The sequence below is a fragment of the Canis aureus genome, chromosome 1 (assembly GCF_053574225.1).
Source record: "Canis aureus isolate CA01 chromosome 1, VMU_Caureus_v.1.0, whole genome shotgun sequence".
NCBI lineage: Eukaryota > Metazoa > Chordata > Mammalia > Carnivora > Canidae > Canis > Canis aureus.
The window spans coordinates 30,227,224-30,254,840 of record NC_135611.1 but is presented as its reverse complement, the minus strand read 5'-3'; the positions used below and the strand labels follow the sequence as shown (position 1 = coordinate 30,254,840).

At 35.5% G+C, this 27,617-nt stretch overlaps 1 long non-coding RNA gene across 1 annotated transcript; it reads left to right on the top strand.

Moving 5' to 3' along the window:
* Window positions 1-1,793: 1,793 nt before the first annotated feature.
* On the top strand, window positions 1,794-15,186 carry LOC144312039 (uncharacterized). Its single transcript, XR_013377463.1, has 3 exons — window positions 1,794-1,884; window positions 12,627-12,762; window positions 12,862-15,186. It is a non-coding gene; the product is annotated as an uncharacterized LOC144312039 (long non-coding RNA).
* The last annotated feature ends 12,431 nt before the right edge of the window (window positions 15,187-27,617 follow it).

Below are 27,617 nucleotides of genomic sequence, written 5' to 3'. Positions count from 1 at the left end.
TTAATTTAGGATTAAAAAAACAGATTGTAAATAATAGTTTATAATTCACTGATTTTGTTCTGGTCTTAAAGTGTTATTTTATTATTCTCTATAACATTTGATTATTGTTTTCTAAGTTTTGATTAAACACTTTATTGTTTTAGCTTTATGGCAAAGCACACATGTAAAAAACTTGTAATTGAATTTTCTGCAGGAAAAATAACTTTTTAATGAGCTTTTGAAACTCTAGTTTCTTACCCCTTTTACTCAACCACCCCATTGAAATCAATAGTTTGGAAGTGCTTGGGTGGCTTAGTGGTTGAGCATCTGCCTTCAGCTCAGGTTGTGATCTGCTTCTCCCATTGCCTATGTCTCTGCCTCTGTGTCTGTCATGAATAAATAAATAAAATCTTAAAAAAAGAGAAAGTCTATTTGTCTTAAGTTGTATCTGAATATTAACCTTCCTAGTTCCTAACACTCTCAATCAGAATGAATTTTTACTTTTATCTTCTCTCAGCACTTGCTTATCCCTCTAGTGAATTACTTGGAGTACTCTAACTGGTATTAGTTCTGTGCATGTGTGTATATGCGTGCCTACACATATACATCTCCTGCAAACAGATTGTGAGTTCTTTAAGGGCAGGACCTGTACCTTGCTCAACCTTCTGTTCAAACAGCTAACACAGCACCTTGCATAAAATAAGTGCCCAGTAAGTGTTTGTTGGATTGCATTTCTCTGTCCTCTGACACATTATGCCAACTGTTGCGGCTCATGCAACTTCTCAACTTCCTCAATTCTAAGAAGCTCAGCTAATAGAGCTTAAAACCCACAGATTGCAGAAAGAAGATAAGATAAAACACACAGAATGAGTCTTGAAAAGGACATATTACAGATGGAATTGACATTGACAAAACATAAAAAATATAAAAATGTAACAGAACTGATTAATTCTGTCCAGTAAATAAATAAAATTAAGTAACGTCCCCAGTTAGTTGTAGACCTATTACTGCTGGCCCAAGCAGGGGTAGATTCCTACAAGCTCTTCTGATCACAGAGTAGGACCATTCAATCTGGCAGACCCAGACAGAACTTTGCTGAAAGTGTCTGATCCTATCTGAAACTATTCAGTTTACAGAATAGACAAGTTGGGCTCCATTTGCAAGAGTTCCAGTGCCCTGTCTTGAGAGAGACATATTTTATTTGTTTGTGTTGGTTCATATTTTTCAGTTGGATGTGGGGAGGAAGGGCAATGATTGGAAATTGATTTTCTCACCAAGCATCACGCATGGTCTTCTACACTTAGGAAAGACAGTCAAGCCAGAATGTGCTCCAGGTGTTGGATCTACCTATCACTGGGACTCATTTCATTCTTTCTTCTTCTTTTTTTTTTTTTTTTAAGATTTTATTTATTTCTTTGAGAGAGAGAGACAGAGATAGTGAGAGAGAGAACAAGCAGGGAGGAGAGGAAGAAGCAGGCTGAGTGGACCCTAGGATCATGACCTGAGCCAAAGACAGACACCTAACCAACTGAGCCATCCAGGTACCCCGGAACTCATTTCATAGTAAATGGCTCTTTGGGATAAATTCTCTAGTTGTTGTGAAACACTTTGGTAGGCTTTTTAGTGGGATGATATGGACAGAGTGGTTGGTGCAAAGTGAAGAGGAGAGATGGTTGAGATGAGTAGAAAATAACTTTTATCTTCAAAGTTGCTTATAGTCCAGTAAAAGATTGACATAGCCACACTAGTAAGGGATGTGGTTTGTGTGGTCAGAGGGTGGAATTTAGGCGATTTCTAACTTCTACATTTATGACATTCTATGTTCTTTTCCCTTCAGGTATTTGCTCTATCAGCCTTACTAATGGACTTCCCCAAAGCAGACGTAACAACCACGCCAAAGACAAGGTTATTACCTTTAAAGAGTTTATAAGCATCTTGTGAAGAAATAATTGATCCTATGAAACAGAAATCATCTAAAATAGTCTTAAGTGCTATGTTATAGAATAGTAATACTAAATGTAATAGAATCTCACCCATAAAGAAAAACTTGGTGTTGACTTGAGTAATTGGAGATGTCGCAGAGGAATTAGGACTTGAGGTAGACTTTGAAGAAAGTGAGGGTTTATGATGGGGAGAGAATTCCAAGGGATATTTCACCCACTAGCATCACAACTATATTGTACAAAATATTTTTTTTTGAATGTTATCATTGGTTCTTAAGAAACCTTGTGTATTTACAAAACTTTTATAAACTATTGATTTCTTTTAAAAAATTTTTTTTATTTATTCATGAGAAACACAAAGACATAGGCAAAGGGAGAAGCAGGCTCTCTGTGGAGAGCCTGATGTGGAACTCGATCCCAGGACCTCGGGATTGGTTTTAGATTAAAAACTTATTTTGAGGGCAGCCCCGGTGGTGCAGCAGTTTAGCGCCTCCTGCAGCCAAGGGTGTGATCCTGGAGACCCAGGATTGAGTCTCACGTCAGGCTCCCTGCGTGGAGCCTGCTTCTCCCTCTGTCTGTGTCTCTGCCTCTCTCTCTCTCTCTCTGTGTCTCTATGAATAAATAAATAAAATCTTTAAAAAAAAAACCTTATTTTGACTTTTCATGTTATAAACTTTAAGTAATAACAAAACTTAATTTGGAGTATTTCAACTTATATTCTTATATGTAGGAATATTAGGCATTCTATTATAAAAAGGATTTCCCATGCCCTATTCATTTATTCTATTAGTAACCATTATGTAAAGATTTGAGTTTTGGATCAAAGAACGTGTGCACACAAATCAGAGATCCTTTTTTCTGCTTTTAGTGAGCTAACATAAACAGTTCAGACTGAGAGACCTTAGTGATTATATAAGTTAAACTTCTCATTTCACACACCAGTAAATGGTTAGTTAGCAATACAATCTACACTAGAACCCAAATCTTCTGATACCTCCTTTAAAGTACCTCTCACTGCAACAACCTTGAAATTCTGCCCCTGTGAAGGCTCTTGGGAGAGAGCAATCACTTCCTTCTTATGTTTTGTAGGAAATGGGTGGGGAGAGGTACTGTAATTTCATCCCTTGGGCCTCATTAATAGTCACTTGAGCTTAGTAAGGGAGATGACTGCCCAGGTAGCTAGCCAATTTAGATCTGTCTGCAGACTTTCCTAGGATTTCCATTCCTTCTCCTTCCCTCTTGATCCCAGGCCCCTCTGGCCATTGGCCCACAATGGCAGATTCAGACCCACTGGATGTCCCCCTCATTTATCCCCATTCTTCTCTTGGAGTTCTAGTAATAATTGGGTAGCAAAAGGGAGCCTACAACATGAAAACCCCATCAGGGCATGATTTTATTTATTCAGTTCATTTCTGGGCAATGCTTGGCACATAGTAGGTCCTCAATATTTTCTGAATGAGTGGCAATATTGTTTTCTTCCCTTTATTCAGTTAGTCATTTTCATTTGTTGGGATGGCTACAGTTGTACACTCTTTTTTCTTTTTGGTCACTTCATTTAGTCTCTGGGCATATGAGAATAAACCAGACTAACCCTGCCATCACCCTCACCAGGATTAGCTGTCATCAGGGGATAAGTAGATGTAACCCAGATTCTTTCAGAAATTTTCTCAGAACTCCATTTGGAGATGCAGATTTCTTTTTTCTAATTATTTCTAACTAATATCAACTCTTTTTTAACCTCCCTAGAAAGATAATATCTTTAGTGATGTCTTGTCTATCTCAAGGGTTATATTATAAAAATGGACTGTAGAAAGCAAAACACAGTCAGCAGGATCAAAAGCTCATGAGAGAAAAATTATTGAGGCAGTCCTAAAATAGCACAAAGTATAATCTTAAAATATTTTAAATATATAAAGCATGATTATTGTAATTTAAATTTCATGTAAATATTTGTGAAGTCTATCTCTTAAAAATTTCTAGAGGATGTCCACTTCTAACACTAACCTACTCTGATAGGATTTCTCTTCAATTATTTCTTCATCTGCACAAAAAATAGTGTTACATCGTTTTAATATTATAAGGGAGATTCTCCTACACTATTATTTCAAGAATCCTATACTTCTTTTAAGTTTTTTTCCTAATCATTCTTTATTAGCTAAAAACTGAATGTTTATTTCATTTTTCATGGTCCTATGTTTCATTACCAAGAGTCTCCACAAATTGTGTGGGTACTGACACTTCTCACAAATTATCATAGTATTCTAAAAGCATAATTTTGAGGATAGGGCTGCTAGGTGTACTGAGAACGTGAAGTGCAAATAAATCTAATCTCTGCACATTCACACATATATAGGGATCAAATTCATCGTGGGATTAAATCAAGCCTGTTCATACAAGTATTTACCTATTCATTCAGCACACTTTTATCAAGTGCCTGTTATACACCGGACTCTGTTCGGAGTCCTGTTAGAGTAAATAAAATCGTGTCCTCATTAATCTTTCGGAGAGAGTTTTCCTGTTGTGCACATGGGTGTGGGGGAGTAAGGGGGTGGGAACCAGACTTGCCTGACAGTTTGGAGAAATAGAGATTTTAACATCAGAGAAGCACAATTTTTCAATTGAGTATTAGCTATCTCGGGTCTTTCAAAAGTAGTTCCCTGACCACTTCTCCCATGTAGCTCTTTCTGTCTCTCACCTCTTTCCTACCCTCTCCCTTTTAAATTATAAAGATCATGGGTTTTAATATATTCACATGGTTGTACAACAATCTTAGTATATGTGCTGCCGAAGCGAGCACAAGGTTGTACAACAATCACTGCTATCTAATTCCAAAACATTTGATCACCTCATACCATTAGCCATCACTCCCTATCCTCCCCTCTTCCTAGTTCCAGGCAGCCACTGACTAGTTTACTTTCTTTCTCTATGAATTTGCCTATTCTGGACATTTCATATAATGGAATCATACATTATGTGGCCTTGTGTCTGGCTTCTCTCACTCAGCATAATGTTTTCAAGGTTTATCCATGTTGTGTTATGTATCAATATTTAATTCCTTTTTATGGCAGAGAATTATTCCATTGTATTGAGATACCACATTTTGTTTGTCCATCCACTGATGGACAGTTGAGTTCTTTCTACTTTTGCAATATTATGAATAATGCTGCTTGTGAACATCCACATACAAGTTTTTATGTAGACATACATATTCAATGCTCTTGAGTACATACCTAGAAGTAGAATTGTTGGGTCATATGGTTTAGCTTTTTAAGGAGTTGCCAGACTGTCTTCCAAAGTGTACCATTTTATACTCCCAATTTCTTCATATCTTGCCAATATTTGTTATTGTTCCTTTTTTAAAATATCATCATAGCCTTCCTAATCGGTGTGAGGTGATATCTCATTATGATTTTTGTCATTATGATTTTGATTTGCACTTCTCTAATGACTAATGATGTACAGCAAGTTTTTATATGCTTACTGGCCATTTGTATATCTCCTTTGGAGAAATGTCTATTCAAATACTTTGCCCATTTTCTGAATTAGTCATCTTTTTATTAAGTTATAATAGTTATTTATATATTCTGAATCAAGCTCCCCTATCAGGTATATGACTTACAAATATGTTCTCCCATTCTACAAATTGTCTTTTCACTTTATTAATGGAGTCTTCTGAAGTACAAATGTTTTTAATTTAGATGAAATACAATTATGAATTTTTTCCTTTGGTTTCCTGGGCTTTAGAAATCATTGCCTAATGCAAGATTATTTAAACCCATGTTTTCTTCTAAGAGTTTTACACATTTAGCTCTCATACTTAAGTCTTTGATCCACTTTAAGTTTTATATATGTTGAGAGGTAGGGGTCATCTTTATATGTGGATGTCTAGCTTGCAGTACCTTTTTGCTTAATTTTTAAATTCCTCCATAGTAGAAACCGTATCTTCATTAATCTTTTGTCCACTTCCTGGGTTATATGAAAAACAGCATATCTTTCATATAAAAAAATAAAATTGTATCATCTCAAAAACTTCACCTGGAAATACAATAGTTAATAAGATTTACTGTATTTTCTTTGTATATCCACTCCTGCCTATAGACTTAATTCTAACTTTCACTGACTCTTAATTAGCAAGTAACATGTAAGAACTTGCAAGATCTCAGGCTTATTCTCAGAACTCAGCATTTCATTTCCATAATGTAATCATCTAACTATAAGGATGTAAGAAGACACTTTCCCAATAAGCTTTATTTATACATAGGAATGAAAGAGAGGGATTAGGTAATCTAAGGAAGCAGAAATTAATATAAGAATATGATTTGAGCTATAATAGAATAAAGTGGATGCTTTTCTAACATATGAAACAATCATTCACAGTGTACTTTGTAGCCTGATGGGAAGCCCTGGATCCTATTAAAATATTACCCATAGCCATAGCAGTCTCCAACAAACATGTTACATTAGTGATCATTGTTACATTTTCTAATTTCAGTAATTATTGCTACACGTATTGCTTTTAATGAGGTAAAAAATATGGGACTCATCATGGTAATAATTGAATTTTATTTTTGAATCATGATTTTATTGGCAATTCATGTAATAGCAGCAACTGTAGGACCCTTTGTAGTATATTCACAATTGTTGTCCAAGTTCATTTTTTAAAAATATTTTATTTATGTATTTATTTATTTGAGAGAGATACAGAGAGTGCACAAGCAGGGGGAGGGGCAGAGGAGAAGGGAAAGAGAGAATCCCAAGTAGACTATGTACTGAGTGTGGAGCCCAGTGTGGGGCTCAATGAGGGGCTGGATCTTATGACCCTGAGATCATGACCTGATCCCAAAGCAAAAGTCCAACACTTAACCAACTGAGCCACCCAGGTGCCCTCAAATTCATTTTTTAAAAATAAGTATTTTACCACAGAAGATATACTCAAAATTAATAAATACATGGAAATATACTTAAATACTACTAATCATTAGGAAAAGGCAAATTGAAACCACAATAGCATTCCAGCAGAGACCCGTTAGAATGGTTATAATTTTATTTATCCAAATTCATTTTTATAACAACCATAAGAATAGCCAAAATCATTTATTATTCCCATTTTTTGGAAAGAAAAATTACTAATTGATCATTTTTATTATAAGATATTTCTAAAAAAAAAAAAAAAAAAGATATTTCTAGGGGATCCCTAGGTGGCTCAGTGGTTGAGCATCTGCCTTTGGCCCGGGGCATGATCCTGGAGTCCCAGAATCGAGTTCCATATTGGGTTCCCTGCATGGAGCCTGCTTCTCCCTTTGCCTATGTCTCTGCCTCTCTCTCTCTCATGAATAGATAAATAAAATCATTTTTTTTAAAAAAAAGATTTATTTAAAAATATTTCTAGTGTATTGAAAAGTACTGAGAATAATTAAAGTATAAACAAGACATGTTAGCCAACTTTCTCATCTCACCATTTTATCATACTTAGTTGAGATTTTTTAAAAAGAACTACAATATTACAGACACAATTGGAATCTTTGTTACTCCTTTCCCAGTTCCATTCCTTTTTCTTCCTCCTGATGGCAGTTATTTAGTCTTATATCATTCTTAAGGATATTTTCACTACATATATATGCATTTTTAAACAACGTATAGGATTGTTTTATATGTTTTTAACTTTTATGACCTCATACTCTGTTAGTCTACTGTTTGTTCCCCCCAGCCCCGCCCGCAGCATTATATTTGGGGAAATCATCCCTATTGATATATGTTTCTCTAATTCACTCTGTTATATCACTCTGTTGGATGACAAGAACACAAGTTTTTAAATCTATGTTCCTCTTGGTGAATATTTAGATTCTGCTATGGCCTGAATGTTTGTATTCCCCTAAATTCATGTGCTGAAACTTATTCTCCAATGTGATAGTATTTGGAGGTAAGGCCTTTAGGAGATAATCAGGTCATGAAAGTGGAGCCTTCATGAATGGAATTGGTGCCCGTTTATGTATACAATGGAATATTACTCAGCTATTAGAAATGACAAATACCCACCATTTGCTTCAACGTGGATGGAACTGGAGGGTATTATGCTGAGTGAAGTAAGTCAGTCGGAGAAGGACAAACATTATATGTTCTCATTCATTTGGGGAATATAAATAATAGTGAAAGGGAAAATAAGGGAAGGGAGAAGAAATGTGTGGGAAATATCAGAAAGGGAGACAGAACATAAAGACTGCTAACTCTGGGAAACGAACTAGGGGTGGTAGAAGGGGAGGAGGGCGGGGGGTGGGAGTGAATGGGTGACGGGCACTGGGTGTTATTCTGTATGTTAGTAAATTGAACACCAATAAAAAAAAAATAAATAAAAAAAAAAAAATAAAAAAAAAAAAAATAAAAGAGACCCTAGAGTGCTTTCTCACCCCTTCTTCTGCTATGTGAGGACACATCAAAAAGACAACCAGAAAGTGGTCTATCATGAGACACTAAATTTGCTGGCACCTTGATCTTGGACTTGCCAGCCTCCACTACTGTGAGAATTAAATGTCTGCTGTTTGTAAGCCACCCGGTCTATGGTATTTTATTATAGCATCCCAATGGACTAAGATTCTCTTCAAGTCACCACTATCATTAATACAAATGATGAAGCAACAAATATTTTTATGTATGCCTCCAGAGCAGTTGGGTAAAAATCTCTTCAGTATGTAAATTTAGAAATAGAAAACCTCAGTCAAAGGACAAATGTTAATTTGTTGCCAATGTTATTGCTTTTTTTCTTATCTAGAGACTATAAAGATGTCTAAATGTTTAAAATTTTTGCTTCTCGTATTCAGTCTTTAATCCATATGAATTTATTATTGTGTATGAAAGAAGTAGGTATCCAACTATGTTTTTTTCCAATGAGAATAGTTCCAATTTTCTTAGTTCCAGTGATTGAAAATTCTACCTATTTCCCATTAATTTGTAATAGCACTTCTATCATGTACCAAATTTCCATTTGTATCTTGGTTTCTCTCTATATCTTTCCCTAATAATTTTTCCCTGTGTCAGTATCAAGTGTCTTTATTATTATAGCTTTATAACAAATCTTAATATTTGGTAAGGAAATTTCTGACACTTTACTTTTATCTTTAAAATAGTTTTGGCTATACCTGGTCTTTACTCTTTCATATATTTTTTGATCAACTTATCAAAATTCATGAGAAGTCTTATGGAAATGTTGACTAAAATCACATTGAATTTGAGAATAAATCTTCACAAATGAAGTTTCAGTTAAGTTATTGTGACTGTCCACCCACATACATGGCACATCTCTCATACTCTGTAGAGATACCTTTAGAGATTTCAACAGTGTTTTATTTTGCTCCATAAAAATCTTTCATATATTTTATTAGATTTATGCTAGACTCCTTCTAGTATTAATTGCTGTTTTGAATTGGCTATTTCTTCTATCACATTTCTTTATTGTCTTTTACTGTCATATAGGAATGCAATTTATTTTGCAAATTGATCTAAAATACAAGAATATATGTATTACTTTTTAAATTTTAATGTAGATTATCTTGGATATATTACTTAGACAATCATATTCTCTAAATATAGGAATAGTTGTCTTTTCCTTCCTACTTCTTACATTCCTTATTACGTTTTCTTGTCTTATAACATTGCCCAGAATAAAAGTGAAGATATTGGCTATCTTTCTCTTGTTCCTGGCTTTAAAAATAACCATTTATTTGATGTTTCTTTAGCTTTTGATCTTATAGGCTACCAGGATCAAATATGTATTCTTACTATGAACACTTTTAATCAACATTTCTTCCAAAGTTATTAAGCATTATATAAATTAAAGTGCACAGAAACAGCCTCATAACAAAATGAGATTTTAATTTCAAATAAAACAAAATTGATGCATAATACCATCCTAATTCTTCCTCTGTTAAAAATTTACTTAGACCACCAGTTAAATTGATAAATGCATTCCAAATCTGTCAAAGGGTAACATAGGAATCATTTTCAATGATGAAGACACACATTATAATCTTCTATTAGATCGGCCCTTAAGAATTAAGTGCTCTTGGGGCACCTACATAGCTCCACTGGGTAAGCATCCAACTCTTGATTTCTACTCAGATCATGATCTCAGGGTCATGAGACTGAGCCCTGCACTGGACTTTGTGATGGGTGTGGAGCCTGCTTAAGATTCTCTCTCCCTCTCTGCCCCTCCCCACCAACTCCTGCTCTCTCTCACTAAAAAAAAAAAAAAAAAAGTAGCTGTTCTTTGTTTATTTTTGAGGTATAATTGACATACAACATTATATTAGTTTTAGGTATACAACATAATGATTTGATATTTGTATATACTGCAAAATGATCACACAATAAGTGCAGTTAACATCCATCATCATACATAGTTACAAAATGTTTTTCTTGTTATGAGAACTTTTAAGGTCTACTCTTTGTAACTTTCAAAATATTGGCCTTTCCAAGCACTTTTGTAGCCAGTTCACCTCAGCAAGAAGGAGAGATAGTCCTGAATACATGAAACTACAAGTCTCCTTTCATAATAAAACATTTGAGATAAATTCTTTAATTTACTATACATAATAATGAACGCTTAAGCTACTTGTGAGAAAATTAAATTGTGAAATGATTATGACCCAGTGCATCAGGCAGCATGTGAAAATTGAGAAGTACAGTGTAAAGGACAGTACCTCCAGTGGGTTAAAGTTCAAGCCCTGGGACCAGCCTGTCTTGGGTGAAATTCTGGCTGTTTTTTAAAAGCTACAGCTTGTGACAGTTTTCTGACTTCTTTGAATCTTGTTTTCCTCAACAGAAAATGAAGCTGATACTTTCACTATAAGGTGATATGATTATTACATGAGATAAAATATGCAAAACACAGTATATGGATGGCAAATATGTAGAGCAATGTGCATGTTAACTACTACTAATTATTACTCTAGGTCCTCCGAGATTCTAGAGTTTCACTCTCCATCCTTATTTCTAAAACCAGCTTTTTGGAAACCAGTAGACAATATACAAATATCATTTACTTCAGCATTCTGAGAAATGCATTTAATGGCTTGATACTGAAGATTTTTTTTAAAGATTTTATTTACTTATTCATGAGAAACACAGAGAGGGAGGCAGAGGGAGAAGCAGGTCCCTGCTGGGAGCCCGATGCAGGTACTCCATCCCAGGATTCCAGGATTCCAGGATCACGACCTGAGCTGGCTCAACCACTGAGCCACCCAGGCATCCCTGAGACTGTGGATTTAAACAAAGTTTCAATCTCAGGAAAAATATGTTATCTTACTTAATACCCATTTAAAAGGACATAAACTAATGCACTCCTTTCTGAAATTAGGATTAGGGCTATGTTTCTCTGCAGAAGATTGTAAATACTTCTTATTAGGCAATAAGAAATATGTGTATGTGACTTCTAAAAAACACAGAGTTCTATTACGTTTCCAACAGCAGCAAATGCCAAATTTCTGATATTAAGCACCATGTATATATTTGCTTTTTTTAATTAATTATGTCTCTTCTTTTTCTTACTTTTTTATATTGTTGTTTTTGAAATTGTGGCCTGAATCCCAACTAAATAAAAGGATAGATAGATGATAGATAAATAGATGAGATAGATAGATAGATAGATAGATAGAGAGATATCGATAGATAGACAAATAAATAAAAGAGAAGTACCCGAGCATAGTCTGACCCTCCATGGAAAGCTCATAGTAAGGTTTCCACTGGTTTAGATTATAGAGCATCAATGCAAATGGAAAAGCGGAGTATGATGCAATTGAGACCTGTGGCTAATTTTAAAAATTAAAAGCATAATCTCTTTCTTCATTCATTCTAAGTCATGTTTAGCTGTATTTGGGGGGAGGGGGGATTATCTGCTATAAACCAGAGCTACTTTCCTCCTGGCTGACATTCCTGCCTTCCACTGGCATTGGTGGTACAAGGAGTCTCTTTCCTTCCATCACTTGTGATGGTCAGCAGATGCTTTTGTGCCTTCATGTCGTTCTACCTCAATTCTTCACAAAACTACTTACAGTTGATTCCCTATTGAAAGATGATAAGAAGTTAGAACACAATTGTATCAGACCAGTATTAAGGTTGAATTAACGTTTTCTCTTCCCTAATAAAAATGTTTACATATAGTCCTTGTTTTAGGCTTTCCATTTATGCATTCAAAAGAGCAAGGATGTTTCTCCCCAATACAGGAAAAATGGATTCCATTATCACTGCTGGTTTCTTTGAGTCAGGATTGTATGGTAAGACATCCACAGGTCCTGCATACCCTTTGGAAACAGTAAAAAAAAAAAAAAAAAAAAACTAATGCAATTTTTAGCTGAGCTAGAAAATCATGACCTTGCCAGAAACCTGTTTTCCTCCCTTAGCACCATTCTTTTCACTAGACACCTACATGCCCAACAAAGCTTCGACCCTGATTAAATTTGGGATCTGGCTTCTCAGTGCCCACACCTAGACTGCATCTGTAGCTTCAGGAAATCTCAAAATTGAGGTGCTCAGAGATCCGGTTGTGGCTTCTGACACTTCCCTTGAGAAGCTCAAGGGACTTTCAGCTTCCTGTCCCACTTACAAATACTTCACAGAAAAAATAAGAGCACATCCAGCCAGAATGTCTCAGCATCTCCCCCTGGAGCTTTTCTGCATGTCTCCATTTCTACCATCCCTCCCTTCCCACCGCAGGAAAGGAGACACCCCTGTGCCCAGTAACCTTCTCCTGACGCTGTGAGCCCGAGCCCCTTGGGGACCTCCTTCGCTGTCTCTCCTTCATACCCACCGATCCAGCATATGCTCTTGTCCCCTCAATCTGCAAGATTGTGTGAGTATCTTCCCACATGTTAAGAAATCCTTCTTCAGCTATGGCTCTCTCCTCCCTGCTACAGTCAACTGTGACTCTATTTTTCAATCTCTTTTGCAGGCTCATCTTCTTTCAACAAACCCTCTGGTGGCCTCCAGGTCCTGATCTTGGCCCTCCTGATAGTGTCTGCACTTGCCCCAGATCATCTTGTGTTCATCATGGCTTCCATCTCAGAGACTCAACACTGTAACCCTACTACACACCTACGTTGACCACATATACTACAAGCCAGCCCCACTTGAATTCTCCCAATTCAACATGTTCAAAGTGGTCTCCCCCTCGCCCTTATACATCTGCCATCTGCTCTGCCTCTTGTACTTTTCTGCGTTAGTGAGGGCCGTCATCATCCTCCCTGGGCACCCAAACCAGAAGAAGAAGCCTCATTGCTCAATACCTGCTGGAATTGTCCTGCCACAACATCTTAGGGAGTCTCCCTGGCCTCCATCATCTTCCTTCCTATTCATCTGGTTGCTCTATCCCACTGTCTCCAGTTATTTTGTTTCTTGTCATTTCTAATGAACTCTTATGCCTGATACTCCTCCCCGTGGAACAAAGCCAAGCGTTCAAGAAATGTAATTTACTTCAGCCTTTATAACTAAACAATTTCAATCAGTGTCAATTGCAGGTAGCCTCAGTTATTTCAGCCTCGCCTGAAATAACTGCCCCTGCCTCCCCTCTCCCAACTTCCCATGGGAAAATAAAGACGTGCAGAAGACAGTGTGTACTCTGGGGAGCATTGGGAGTATGTGATTTCTCCCTATGCCAGACAGGATGTGGAAAAATGCTATCCTTGATGCTATCCAACCCGTCTACACATGCAGCCATCTCTACTTCTCCCACTCCACACATGTTAAATAGAGGGAAAATCTACGTGGCTTATCCCCTCTCTGGGCTCTATCCTGAAAGCAAGCCATAGTGTGTTGTGCTCCAAGGCCGCTCCTGTCTCTCCAGGGGCACAGTCATGTATCCATCCCACCTTGAGGACTTAGCTTGGGACAGGACGGGGTGGAAATTGTCATATCTGAGAGTCAGAGAACACAGCATGTGTGATGTCCTTCTAGACACACCCAACATCCAGTAGTCCCCTTCCTACACTTTTTCTCCCCTAGCCCAAATATTCTTAACTAAATCTGTGCCAAAAGACTATTTTGGTCGCCATTCATTGATCTAAATCTAATGTTTTAAATAAACTTGATGTCCTGGGATATTCTGGGCTTAAACTTTTGAGACTCAAGAGCCTTCAGAGTTTAAAAAGCCTTATTTCAGCTGTATCATTCATCCCCTGAGACAACGGACACCACTCACAATGAAGGAAAAGCAGTATGTCAAAGGAAAGAGGGAAGCAAGGGAAAAAAAACCCCACTAACATTTCCTGGCACAGGATTCCATTCCTGGGTGTTAGGTTCTGCATCCCTAGGAGCTCTAGCTCTTTGCTCAGGGACCAGGCCTGTTATCTCAAGTTCCCCTTGACTGGGAAAGTTCCAGGAAGGGTACACCTAACTCTGCCTCTCCTTCACTCAGTCTCTTCCTCCTTCACCTCATTTCTCAAATTGCCTTCTTACCTTTATTCCAGTGGTTAGATTCATTCATACCTTCATTCTAGTCTTAGATTAGCTAATTCACCAAGGAAGATTCCTAACTTCTTCCATTTTGCCCCCAACTTCCTATCCTGCATGATGACCAAACTGGAATTTCCAACCACAAATCTCATTAAGACCCTTTCTTGCCTGAACCCACCAGTTGTCTCATCACCTTCAGGACAGTTTGGGGAAACTCCTCAGGGCAACACAGAAGGCCAGATAGACAGTGGCCCAATGTGGACCTCGCCTCCAGCGCACTTTACCTGAGGCAAATGGCTGTTCTCAGCAGGGTCTCTAACTGTGTCCTCTCTACATTTCTTACATTTCATTCCTCTTCTTGATAAGTGTGATCCCCTCCCCACCACCACCCGCCTTAACACCTCACCTCCCCCACTTCCTTCAGAACACAGACGGGAAGTCACTAATAGCAATCAAATGATGTTTTTGATAAGCAACCTTCCAGAGGAAATTTGTTTTAGTCTATCAAAAAGTGGCAGAATAATCATTGTTTCTTTGGATTTTGTTTCATTCCCAGTTCTTCTCCCTTTACTTAGCTTAAAGATGGCCACATTTCTTATGGCTTTCTAGAAGGGATGACACCCCCTATGTTTGGCTTTTAAGCCATGCATACTCAGGTCCTGAAGAGTCTCTAAGCGGATCCCTGATTTGAGGAAAGGGAGCAACACAGCGAGCATGATGGTGAGCCCTTAGTGCTCTACCCTCGGATAGGTTCGGAAACTCTAAAATCAGGACTGTGCCTTCCCTTGTGAACCCGGGGGGTCAAGCATCAGGCCCTAAGATTCCTGTGACCAGAAAGGTGCAAGAACAGAAAGAAAAAAAAAAAGACCTGTGCGGTGAGTCCAGAGAGCAACCCTGAAACTGCTGCATTTCCCCCAGGCCCCGCAGGGAATGAGTGGGGCCGCAGAAAGGCAAGCGAGGGCTTCCTGCTTCTAGAATGCTGAGGGAGTAGGGGATCTTGTCTTTGTGCCCTGAAGAAAATCAGGATGTGGCACGATACTAAAGGAAGGAGGGAACATCCTAAATTGACTGAATTTACTTTCTACTACACAAAAGAATGAGGCATTTACAATGAAGTCCATTTCAGTTATACATAAGGCTCCTCCCTACCTGCTTATAGCCTGAGATTCATACCTGCACTTGTCCCTCCTCCAAATATAAACTGAGAAGCACTGTATCACAAACTTTTGGATTTTTGGAGGGACACAAGATGACTGATCTGATGGATCTTTTCTTGGGACCAAGCAAGAAGGGTTCCAGTCAGACTTGAGATTTCCTAGAACATACAGACAACACCAGAGAAAGGATGTGATTATGTTATTTTTAAAAGAGAAGATTGGCCTATAATCTTCCTGAAGTTGTAGTTCATATTTACTCTATAATTAATAATGTACACACCGTGTGCTTTACTTTGGAGAAAGAGGTTTGGGCCAACCCTACCCTGGGTCACCCCCACTGCACCCCTAACTCAGCCTGCTCCAAAGACCTAATGATCTAACAGCCAACCCCTCACTTGTACACAGCAGCAGCTCCAGTGCCTGAGCCACTGTATGCAGAGGACACAAGGCTTTTCTGCAAGTTCAAGTTTGTAGACATGTCTGAGTAAAAGACTAAAGGATTTTCTCTTTTACGGTGAGAGGGAGATACACGGTCATGATTATCCTTGTATGCAACCTGAGAAAAAGTTTTGGCTCTTCTCAAAGTATCCACTCTTCACTTCCTGAAAATATTTGATCAGCAGGAATTATTATTTTGATGATTTAAAGTCTGGGCTGGGTATTAAGCACTTCTTGACAAATATCCCAGGGAGGAAAAGCTGGTGAAAAATTATCAGTTCAGTTGCCTATGTCTCTGTTGGACACCACAGAACAGAAATGGCCTTCTGGTTTTTAACTTTCCAGATACATTATATTGCAACATTTTTTTATGGAATGATGACGGTTTCCAACTGAAGTGAGCCTTGTTGCCACGCTTCACACAGAATCACAGCTTGTTTCAAAGAAGTCCGAATTCTTTACTCTCCATTTAAAGAAAGCAAAGCAAAATTATCACTCTTTTAACTGCTAGGTTTCAGAATGTTAAAGATCTAGTAGAGTTGTAAGATGTAAGTTGTAGAGAGAAAATCCAAAGAACATATTCACGCATGCATGTGCACAAACACCGATTTTATGAGAGGTGGTGGTTACCAGGGGGCAGTATTTATAGCTCTGAGTAATTTATAGCTTTTAAATGTAATGTTATAATGCAAATAAAGTTTTTTTTCTACCCTAGTGATGAGCTCATGAATAAACCTGAAAAGGATGCTAGGCTGGAGGCAGAGATGGGAAGAGCAGGCTGGGAATGAATCAGCATGCGCCTGCTTTCTCCTGCAACTGTCACTACAACCATGGGATCAGTTCACCGCTCAGCATGAGGACTCGGGGCACAGCTATGTGTGACATGATGCTGAACAATTCCCATCCGAGGCAACAGACCAGGAATGCTGCTCAGCCCACCGTGCAACAAAAATGTATGAAATCGCATTAGCAGAAAAACAAGATTTCTGGGTCTTACCACAGAAAGGCTTTTCTCCCTCCTAGATGAATGTTCACCTCTAATTGAACAACTGTTACCCTCTTTATTTCTACCTGAAAGTGGCTTTTACAACTCATAATTAAGGGCAGGATCTTTATAATCCCATCATGATGGAACGTCTTTTTATGGCTTGAATGCAGTTCATTAACAGGATATTTAGGGCTGTTTTTTTTTTTTCCCCTAAGTGGTTAATTGGACTACAATTCATTTGCATGTCCTGAACATGTATGTTAAATCTATACAAGAACCCCATTTAGCTACTTTCTAAAACTCACTCTGGAAGGCTGGAGTCCACGATTCTTGTAAAACAAATACTACATGAAGACTCGATTTGTACTTGAGAGGAAAATCACATCAGGGAAACAGCTAAAATCTAATCAGGTGTTCTCTAAATTGATAAAATAAAATTGTTTTCAAGACAGAAAGATATTATATAATATAATAATTTCTAAAAGTTGATTAAAACAAAAATGGTAGAAAAGATCTGCATGAGTGCAAATTTAGAGTTTTCCCCAAAGGGAGCAGCACGTTTCACAGAAGCAATGGGGGACAATACTCCTTAATATTCACAATGGATTTGGGGATGTGTGGAGAAGCTTAAGGGTTAATTTGTTTAAAATTCATGGCTGATTTTATGGGGAAACATAATCTATGCTACCCACAGTCTGTTACATTTGGAAGACTACAGATAGAAAAATCAACTTAATGGATCCCTCTCCTAGTTCTTCGGTGTTCTGAAACAAGCCCAATCAGAAAGGTTATCAAATGATACAAAGTTGTAATATAAACACATCTTTCAATCCAAGCAGATACCCAAGTCTTGTATACCTCACTTTTTTAGGTTGCTATCCACTTACACGAACAGGCTCAGATCAGTCTTCCAGATGAAATTAGCCTTGTTTTTCCCACAAAGATTCTAAAACCTCTTTTAAATCAATATTCTTGTTCATATGGGCACTAACCAAGCAAATGAGTCCTCAGTTTAGCCCAGCACTATCAATCCTTCTCTCCCTACCTATTTTCCACAGTAACTCACAAGCACCCGAAAAATGTTCCCATCTAGGATAATTCCAGGGCTCCAGGAAACTTTAGAGACTAGCTAGGTTGATAAACTAGGCTGGTCTCAGGCCTTCCAACTGTAAAATCCTTCAAATTTCTTCTAAGAATAAATACAGACCTAAATAAAGGCATGCTCTGTATTGAATATCTATTTCAAAATTCTCAGTAAAAGCAAAAGTAATACTAGCTAAGTCTTATAGACTTAGATTTCTTTCAAGGGCAAAAAGTCAATAAATCTAAAATTTGCAAAACTGTAGATAGATGTAATCTTAATAATTGTCTATCATCATCTGTGTATGAAATGCATATGAATATGTTTGAAAATATACTGGGACTCAGATTAAGTGATTTATCCAAAATCTCTCAGCCAGTATAGAACTCAGATCTGTTTTGAAGGGTAGAGCTCTTTCTGTAGCACTATTCTTCATCTGATGCTTTTTATTTGACTTATTAAATTTCATATATTGTTAAAAATCAAGCTATAAGTAGAGTTCACTACATTTCTAATAACCCTTTGAATCAAAACTGCTTACGAATGATGAACAAAAACACAAAAAAAGCAAACAAAACCCTTTAAAGTGCGTTTAAATGGAGATAAAATATAAAACTTTAAAAGACTTTTGGAGTTCAAGAACTATATAATAAATTAAAAGCATGTTGATTTAGAAAGAACTTACTTATGTTATTCTATTTACAATCCATTATGAATATAATTAGCTATAAATTTTTTTCCTAGCAATTTAAACCTTTTGAAAATAAATTTGAAATGTAGTGATATGCATTGCAATGGTATGCAGTGTGAATGTAAATTCTGTGGTTTGAATTTGAATTCATGATATGAATTTAATGTAATTGAAGGAGTTTTGTTTGGTTTTACCTCTTGAAGGTATTTGAATTAAAATAAGAACTCTAACTCTTTACCTGTATAATTGGAGTATTTCTTTGTGCTAGTTATTTATATTTTAAGATAAATTTTATCTCTATATATTTCAAATATGTTACTATTATTATATGTAATATGTTATATATAAAATATGTATTAATATATAGGATACTATTCAAAATGAAAATCACTTAAGATTACCTATTTTATGCTGATAATAATCACTGCAACAATTTAGTATGAAATATAGCAACACTGTGGTTTTGTCTGTGAGATTTACAGTTTTGTGAAGTATCTCTAAACTGAACTCAAATTAATTGGCTCCATCTCTTTGTGCAAATAAGCACATGGCTTTGTTTTATTGAGAAGATACAAATGCAGTGTTGAATTTTTTTATTATTTTGTTTTTAACCCTAGTAAAATAATAGTGATCTCCACATCCAAAACCCCAATGGCCAAAAAATGGAAATCAGACAGTTTATTAAAAATGCAAAACATAGGGCAGCCCGGGTGGCTCAGCGGTTTGGCGCCACTTTCAGCCCAGGGTGTGATCCTGGAGAACCAGGATCAAGTCCCACATCGGGCTCCCTGCATGGGTCCTGCTTCTCCCTCTGCCTGTGTCTCTGCCTCCCTCTCTGTCTCTGTGTCTCTCATGAGTAAAAATATAAAATAAAATAAAAATAAATCTTAAAAAAAATCTTAAAAAATAAAATCTTAAAAAAATCTTAAAAAATAAAATCTTAAAAAAAATGTAAAAAATACATTTTGCACCAGAGAATGCACAAATATATAAATATTTACAAATTCTATTTTCAGTAAACAATGTTTTTCTGTAAATAATCAGAAGGATAAGAATCAAGCTCTATCATTTTTACATTATTAAGCATATAGAAATCTTAATTATGAAATTATATTCATGAATCAAAAAAATTATTCTCATATAAATGCATCTAGAATTATCTTTATTTTACCAATTTATTAGAGATCTCAATCTTTCATAGTTCATCAAGATATAATACAAAATGATTTACTAATATATACCCTTTTACAGCAATTTATTTAAGAATCTTTCTGAATATTGTTCATTCAGAGTTTTCTTTGAGTGCTTGTCAAATTTATTTATTTTCAGTCAATGTACTCTAGTAAACTGCCCTTAGCATAATATTAACTAAATCTGGCACTTAGTATTTTATCACTTTTGGGAGAAAATATCAATTTTGCACAATAATACAAATTTCTTTTAAGTATGAATATACATTAAAAGGAAAATTTTAAATCTAGTGAATGATCTATGATTAAATATATCAAACTACTGTTTTTTAAAAAGCAAATTTATTGCAAAAGTCACCTTGAGGTATGTTTCATTTTGATTATAAATTTATCAAAATAGATTTTTCTCACATCTAAAATAAATATAACTTCACTATATAAAATAGAGACAATTTGTTTTATTTCACAGTGTTGTTTTTTTTTCTTAGATTATTTTAGCTCAAAATGCATTTGTAGTATCTATGTTGTGGGCTGTTCATGTTTATACTTTCAAGAACCTTTCTGCCCAAGTAAGATACATGGATTATGTTGCCAAAGATTTTATGTGAAAAATAGTTGACTTTAAAAAATTAGCTAGTTAACAAAGATATTCTTAACTAAATGCAGAATTTATTTATATTTTATTTGTAGAAGACCATGATAATGCTGAATACAATCACAATTTATTTTATTGTAATTTTAGTCTTATTCTGTTGAATAAAATATTTAAATTAACGTTTCTAGTGCTTTGAGTATTATGATATCACAAATATATACATAACTACATTTTAGTCTTTAAAAATTCCAGATTTCTTGGGGACAGACACCTGGGTGGCTCAGAGGTTGAGCATCTGCCTTTGGCTCAGGGTATGATCCTGGAGACCCAGGATCGAGTCCCACATCAGGCTCTCTGCATGGAGCCTGCTTCTCCCTCTGCCTGTGTCTCTGTGTCTTTCATAAGTGAATAAATAAAATCTTCAAAAAAAATTTTTTAATTCCAGGTTTCTTAATCTACTTCAATCATATTCAAGGAAAAAGTATTATATAAGAATAAAACTGTTTTGTTAAACTCTTATTTTACTCTAAAATACAAAATAAAAACTAGTGAATACTAGTGAATAAATTCAAATCATGTTTTGATTATATTGTCAAAGTGTATCTTAATAGGCTTTAATAATCTACATAGATTATCATTCTTTGCATATAATCTAATTTTATACACAGATCATCAAAAAAAATCAAAATAGCCCTTAGAGTACAGTGACGTGAACGGATATAAAATAAACATACAAATATCAATAGCCATGGGATGACATATAATGCCTAGGAATAACCCTACAAGATGTAAGCAGGACCTATTTACAGAAAACTATAAACTTTTATAGAGCAATAATAAAAGGTAAGCTGAAAATGTTAGAAACACTTCATATTTATGGTTAGAATAATGCATGACTGTAATTCCTCCTAAATTAATTCTTCTATGTTAATGAAACCAAATAAAAATAACATGGCAATGAGATTTTATCCAAAATGGGGGACAGTTTCCAAAATGATTCAGGAAAAATAAAAAACAACAATAGCCTAATAATACTTGAACTAAAACAAGAAAAAAGCAATATGTTTAAAAGTTTTATAATATTTCAATATAAGTGGTATGGTATTATACAAGAATTAAGACATAGATTAATAAAGCAAAACAGTTTGAAAAATCCTAACATATGAGAAAAAAATGTTGTGAAGAAGCATCATAAACAAATACAAAAGAGATAGATGATTTATTCAGCAAAGACTTTTGGAAAATTACCTATTGAAAAATAACTAAGCATTTAACTTACACAATACTAATGGATTTATTAAAGATCTCAGTGTAAACAATGAAACTCTAAAAGACTAGGTGAGAACAGATGTGTCTTTTTAACTAGTATGAGGGTAAAAAGGGATTTTTCTAAGATAAAGGCAATGAAAGAGGTAACTAAGGGAAAAATAATATAATAAAATTAAAACTTCTGTACATTATAACAAACAAGCACAAAACTACAAACAAAATATAAAGCAAACATTTAGTTGGGTAAAAACAGTTTTGACAAAGGGTAGCTACCCTTAATTCACAATAAAAAGCCCTAAAAATCATTATTATTCTAATAAAAAAGCATGAATAGATAATTCTTGATTGAAAAACATTAATTACAACAAATACATTAAAAATTACCAAATTCACTGCTAGAGAAACATGCAATAGAGCCACAAGATACTGCTTATAATCTGTACAATTGACAAGATAGACTTTAAATGTTAATTCTCAATATTCACTAAAAAGCTACTCATGCATTTTTGTGAAGATGTAAATTAATATTAACATTAAGAAAGCAAACTGACAATATCTCAAAAATATTCATAGTCCTTAAGTCAATAATTCTACTTCTAATGAAATAAATCAGAGATAAGTTCACAGATGTATTTGCAAAGATGTTTATTGCAGTGTTATTTATAATAGTGAAAGGTAGCAATAATCAAAATGTCCAACGGGTAGAACAAAATAAATTGTGTTTTATAATACATGAATATGGTAGAATATTATGCAGCCATTATAATGATGCTTCCAAGACATGTTTAAAGACTTCAAATTATTCATGATACAATGTTAAATGAAAATCCAAGACTCGAATTTATATTTGTATAATTACTAAAATAAATAAACATTACAAACGGAAATAAACCAAAATATTGGCAAGCTTAAGTATAATTTTTATTTTCTTCTTTGTATTTTCCAAATATCCTACTGTACTATACTCCTATACTCCTTTTACAGTTATAGAATTTCTTTAAATTTTTTAAAGATATGACTGTTTTATACACTGCAGTTCTTGGGGTAGCAATTAAGGTAACACAGCCAGGCAGAAGATAAACAGATATAGACAGCGATAGGTTGCTATTATAGATATATATTCATATATATCACAATATCACAATAAACAGTTGCATTAAATCAAGTTTAAATAGCATTCATTCAAAGATTTACATTAATTTTCTGTTGTAAGGTAATGTGGTAGCTACAGATGATCACTGCTTTTCCCTTATGAAACGAGTTTTCATAAAACCTAATACTAATTTAGTTCTCCACTGACTTCTTCCCCACCATTCATTTTTTAGTTTATCTTTTAAAAATGAGATATAAGAGATACATAACATTTTGTAAGTATAAGGTATACAATGTGTTGATTTGATGCACTTATTCATTGTAATATGATTATCACCCTAGCTTAGCCAACACTTCTCTGATGACACATATCAATTATATTATCAATTTTATTTGGGGGGAGACAACATTTGCAACAACAGATGCAGTTTCTTAGTGACTTTCAAGTATATAACACAGTATCCTTGACTATAATCACAATGCTGTGCATTAAATCTCCGGAATATATTCATCTTCTAACTGCAAGTTTGACTAAAATCTCCCAATTACCCCAACCCACAGCCCCTGGAAACTCCATTCTATCCTGTTTCTTTTTCTTCATCTTTTGATACTTCAAACTCTTTGCAAGCAAATCAGGTATAAATAAATACAAACACTACAGTCATCTTCATACAGACTTGTCCCTGAGCCTCACTGTAGTTTTCACTTTTTTTTTTTTTTTTAAGATTTTATTTGTTTATTCATGAGAGACACAGACAGGCAGAGACACAGGCAGAGGGAGAAGCAGGCTCCATGCAGGGAGCCTGATGCAGGACTCAGTCCCAGGACCCCAGGATCTGAGCCAAAAGCAGATGGTCAATCACTGAGCCTCTGAGGTGCACCTGTAATTTTCACCTTAAACAAAGTTTTGTTAGGCCACTTTTACCTCTCAGAACTGGCTCCTGCATGAAGATGCCAGCAGCTGACCTGGCAGGGCAGAGTGCCCTGCCCTCATCGCCACTCTGTCCAGGCCTGCCTCTGGGGTTGCTTTCTCCCTAAAACATAACCAATCATGACCGCAGGGAACCCTTTGTAAACCATTGCGGGGAGGAGGAATTTCCTATGGAAGGAAATCACTAAATCTCTCCTTCCTGTGTTAGGGCCAGAGATTGTTGATATTATAGTAATTGTACAATTGATTATGCCATTTTATTAAATCAGTGACCATTTTAAAAAGGATTTCACCAAGAAAAGAATGTAAAACACAGATTTAGATTTGTTGAAGCAAGTAGAAAGTACTCTCAGTGAATATAAATTACCATTCTAAAGGTACCTGGCAATAAATCATTCTAAATTGAAGACTTTCTTATCAGCAATTTATTTTTAACTGAGATTGCAACATAAACTCAAATAGTTCAGGTAATTAAGGCAAAATGAATCTTTTATTTATCAAGTTACCTCAATAAATTTGCCTCACCTTCTATTGTAACCCTGATCATTGCTGGCTTAGGGAACTGAGAAACGATTAGTATTATTCTTTCTAATATTGTATTTTTCCTAGTTTTCACAATTCTCGGTTTTCACAATTCCTGGTTAGAAAGGGCTACATGCTTTTTTTACATCTGTATGTGAGTGTTTGCTTGAAATTCAAACATGTTAAGTATATTATTTATAACAGCACATAAGTAAAAGAGAATTTTAAAAAACTAATTGTAACACTAAAATTTTCTCACACTGCTACACTTTAAGTTTTAATGAAAAAAAAAAGCAAAAACCTTTTCCAACATTCTGAATTAAACATGGTATCATTCTACATCTAAAAAACTTTTTTATTATCATCCTTTTCTTTAAGAGAGTGGGAAATAAGATGTTTATTTCTATCGGCCGAATAACTATGAATTTATCACAAGGGATTTAGAAATCTGCCACAGAGCAGATTATTAAATTAATAATTTAATAAGTAATTAACATATAATTTCACACTTAATTTGTAATTTAACTCTAAACATTAAACTGTTTGGTAAGACCATAATCTCTGTTGTATTGAATATTATTTTCTTAAGCAGACTAAATTTTAAGTGTTATTTAGTGACCAAATAATTTATTTTCAGTTGTTTATGCCATTTACTCATCGAATAGGACATAATCTACAAGTGTTGATTTTGGAAGTGGGACTGAACTTTTAAACAATGGGAAGATGAAACCTCTGAAAATATTAACTCTATTACATTTATGCTTATAGCTTTTGAGGACAACAGGGCTATTTATCATCTTTTTTTAAATGAGAGTATTTTGCATTGAACTTTTAACAAAAATAAATAAGTAACACTTACTATTATTCCCCTGATTTTAACTCCTGTACTAAGAGGCAAAAGTGACCAACAAAAGTAGGTTGCTATGTTGCATTGACATCTGGTGGAGTACAGCTGTTATTACAAGGCGGAAAATGGCTCTCCTCTTAGAACAATGTTAAAGCTGGAAGACAATGTAAAGATCATCTCTATTCTAAGTCTGTAATTTCTCAGCTATTAAAACTGAGGCAAAAAGAAAGTACATTTGTCAGAAACATTTCATGACCTATGAAAATATGTGAGGTAAATACAGCAGCTGTCATGGTAAATAGAAATTCCATTTAAGGAACAGAAAACAAATACTAATACAAAATATATAAAGTACACAATATTTCTGCTTTTTTGGCGGGAATATGGTGCTTTGTTACACTCTCTGTATATGTTTGAAATAGAAGGATTTTTTTAAGGGAATGCAAAAATTGTTAAGTTTAAAAAACATGTTGCTGTTCCTGTGGTGAAGACTTCTGGTTTTTTAAATTACCTCAATGTGAAAAAAGATGAGAGAAGGAACACTACCATTGTTTCTTAGCAGTCCTCTGATATGGTATTTCTTAAGGAGGAAATCACACTGAATCAGACACTTCCTTCAGCTCAGATACTTTGTCTCTTAAAACAGTTCCTTCCTCAAAGAAACAAACATGGCATCACAGAAAAGAACAAACTTTTGTGTATTTGCTCATTGTCTCTCCCTGCTCACAGGACCTTTTTCTCCCTGGAATGCACAGCCTAGATGCCTGTGCTTCTCAGCTACACTCTCCTGTTAAAAGAGCAACTGAATAAATTATAAAGATTTGATTTACTTTGTTGAATGCTTCATCTATTGGGCAGCATCCCATCTAGCAAGTAGAAAGGAGCTCTAAGGAGCTACCGAAAAAAGGAAGGAAGGAGGCAAGGAAGGAAGGAAGGAAGGAAGGAAGGAAGGAAGGAAGGAAGAAAAGAAAAGGAGGGAGGGAGGGAGGGGCTTTTAAAGGTAGGACGAAGAAGCCAAAAAAAAAAAAAAAAAAGATTATTTCAGGCAAAAGGGTCTATGTGGTGGATTACATCATTGGTATTGACCAGAAAATTCCAGATTGGCCAGTTAAAAGACTACATTGCCAAGGAAGGTTGAAATTGCAATTAGGTTAGGTATTCGCTTCAGTTTGGTGAAGTGGGCTTAGCAGAAGTGACTCCATTTTGGGTCTGTTTCTTTTAAACACTCCCCAGTGCTAATTGTTTCTTAGAAGCTCCTCCCAAGAGTCTTCCCTGTGCTCCTCTCTGTCCTTAGCTCCTGGCTTTTTCTCCCTACAGCACTCACATATCATATTGATTGTGTTTGTTTCTTTCCCTAGACTGTGAGCAGGAACTCAGCCTGTAGCCATCTCTTTCTAGTGCCTAATAACCTCTGGCAAATAGTAGGTGCCCAATTACTGCCTGCCATTTGCACGTGTGTTCTGGTAGTACCTCCCGCCGGTCTTGCTAACTTTTACAATGCTTCCACCACCCGTTAGTAATTTCCCCTATCAAAATTATCCTTTGAAAGATTCGGTCTAGCAGAAAGCCTGTGTTTCTGAAGTAATAATTCTTTCAGTCAATTTTGTTGATCAAAAAACAATAGAGTTTCCAAGGCTCCCTGCCCCACTTAGGAGTTCCATCTGGAGTGTGTCCAGGGAGTTCCTAGTTAAGCACAAATTTGTTATCATCTGGCCTAGGGATCTGGGGAATTAACAAGTCATAGGAATTTTAAGTAAAGGAATTCTGGAAATTGAAATAACTGCATAATTTGTAGAACTGTCAGTTTCCTTAAAGTTTTTTTGTAACTTCTTGATTGAGATATGTCACATACCATAAAATTCAAAAGCATTTTTGAATATATAATTTCATAAAGTATACAATATAATATTTTTATATATATTCACAGACGTGTACACCATCTTTACAACCCAACTTTAGAACACTTTCATCACTGCCTTCCCCCACAAAAACACTATACTCATTAGCAATCACTCCCCATTTCCCTCTCCCCCCACCTTGGCCCTAGGAACCCATTAATCTCTTTTCTATCTCTATAGATTTTCCTACTCTGGACATTCCATACTTGGGCATACCTTGGAGATATTGTGGATTTGGTTCCAGACCACTACAATGAAGAGAATATTGCAATAAAGTGGGTCAAATGAGTGTTTTGATTTCCAGTACATTAAAAGTGATGTTTATACTATGCTGTAGTCTAAAAGTATTATGTCTAAAGAAACAATATACATACCTTAATTTAAAAAAAAAAAGCCTTATTGTTGGAAGATGGTAACAAGCATCTGAGTTTTCAGTGACTCATAATCTTTCTGCCAATTAAGGTTCTTGCCTCCATGTTGACAGCTGCTGACTGAGCAGGGCAGTGGTTGCTGAAGGCTGAGGTGGCTGTGGTGATTAAAATCACACAACAGTGAAGT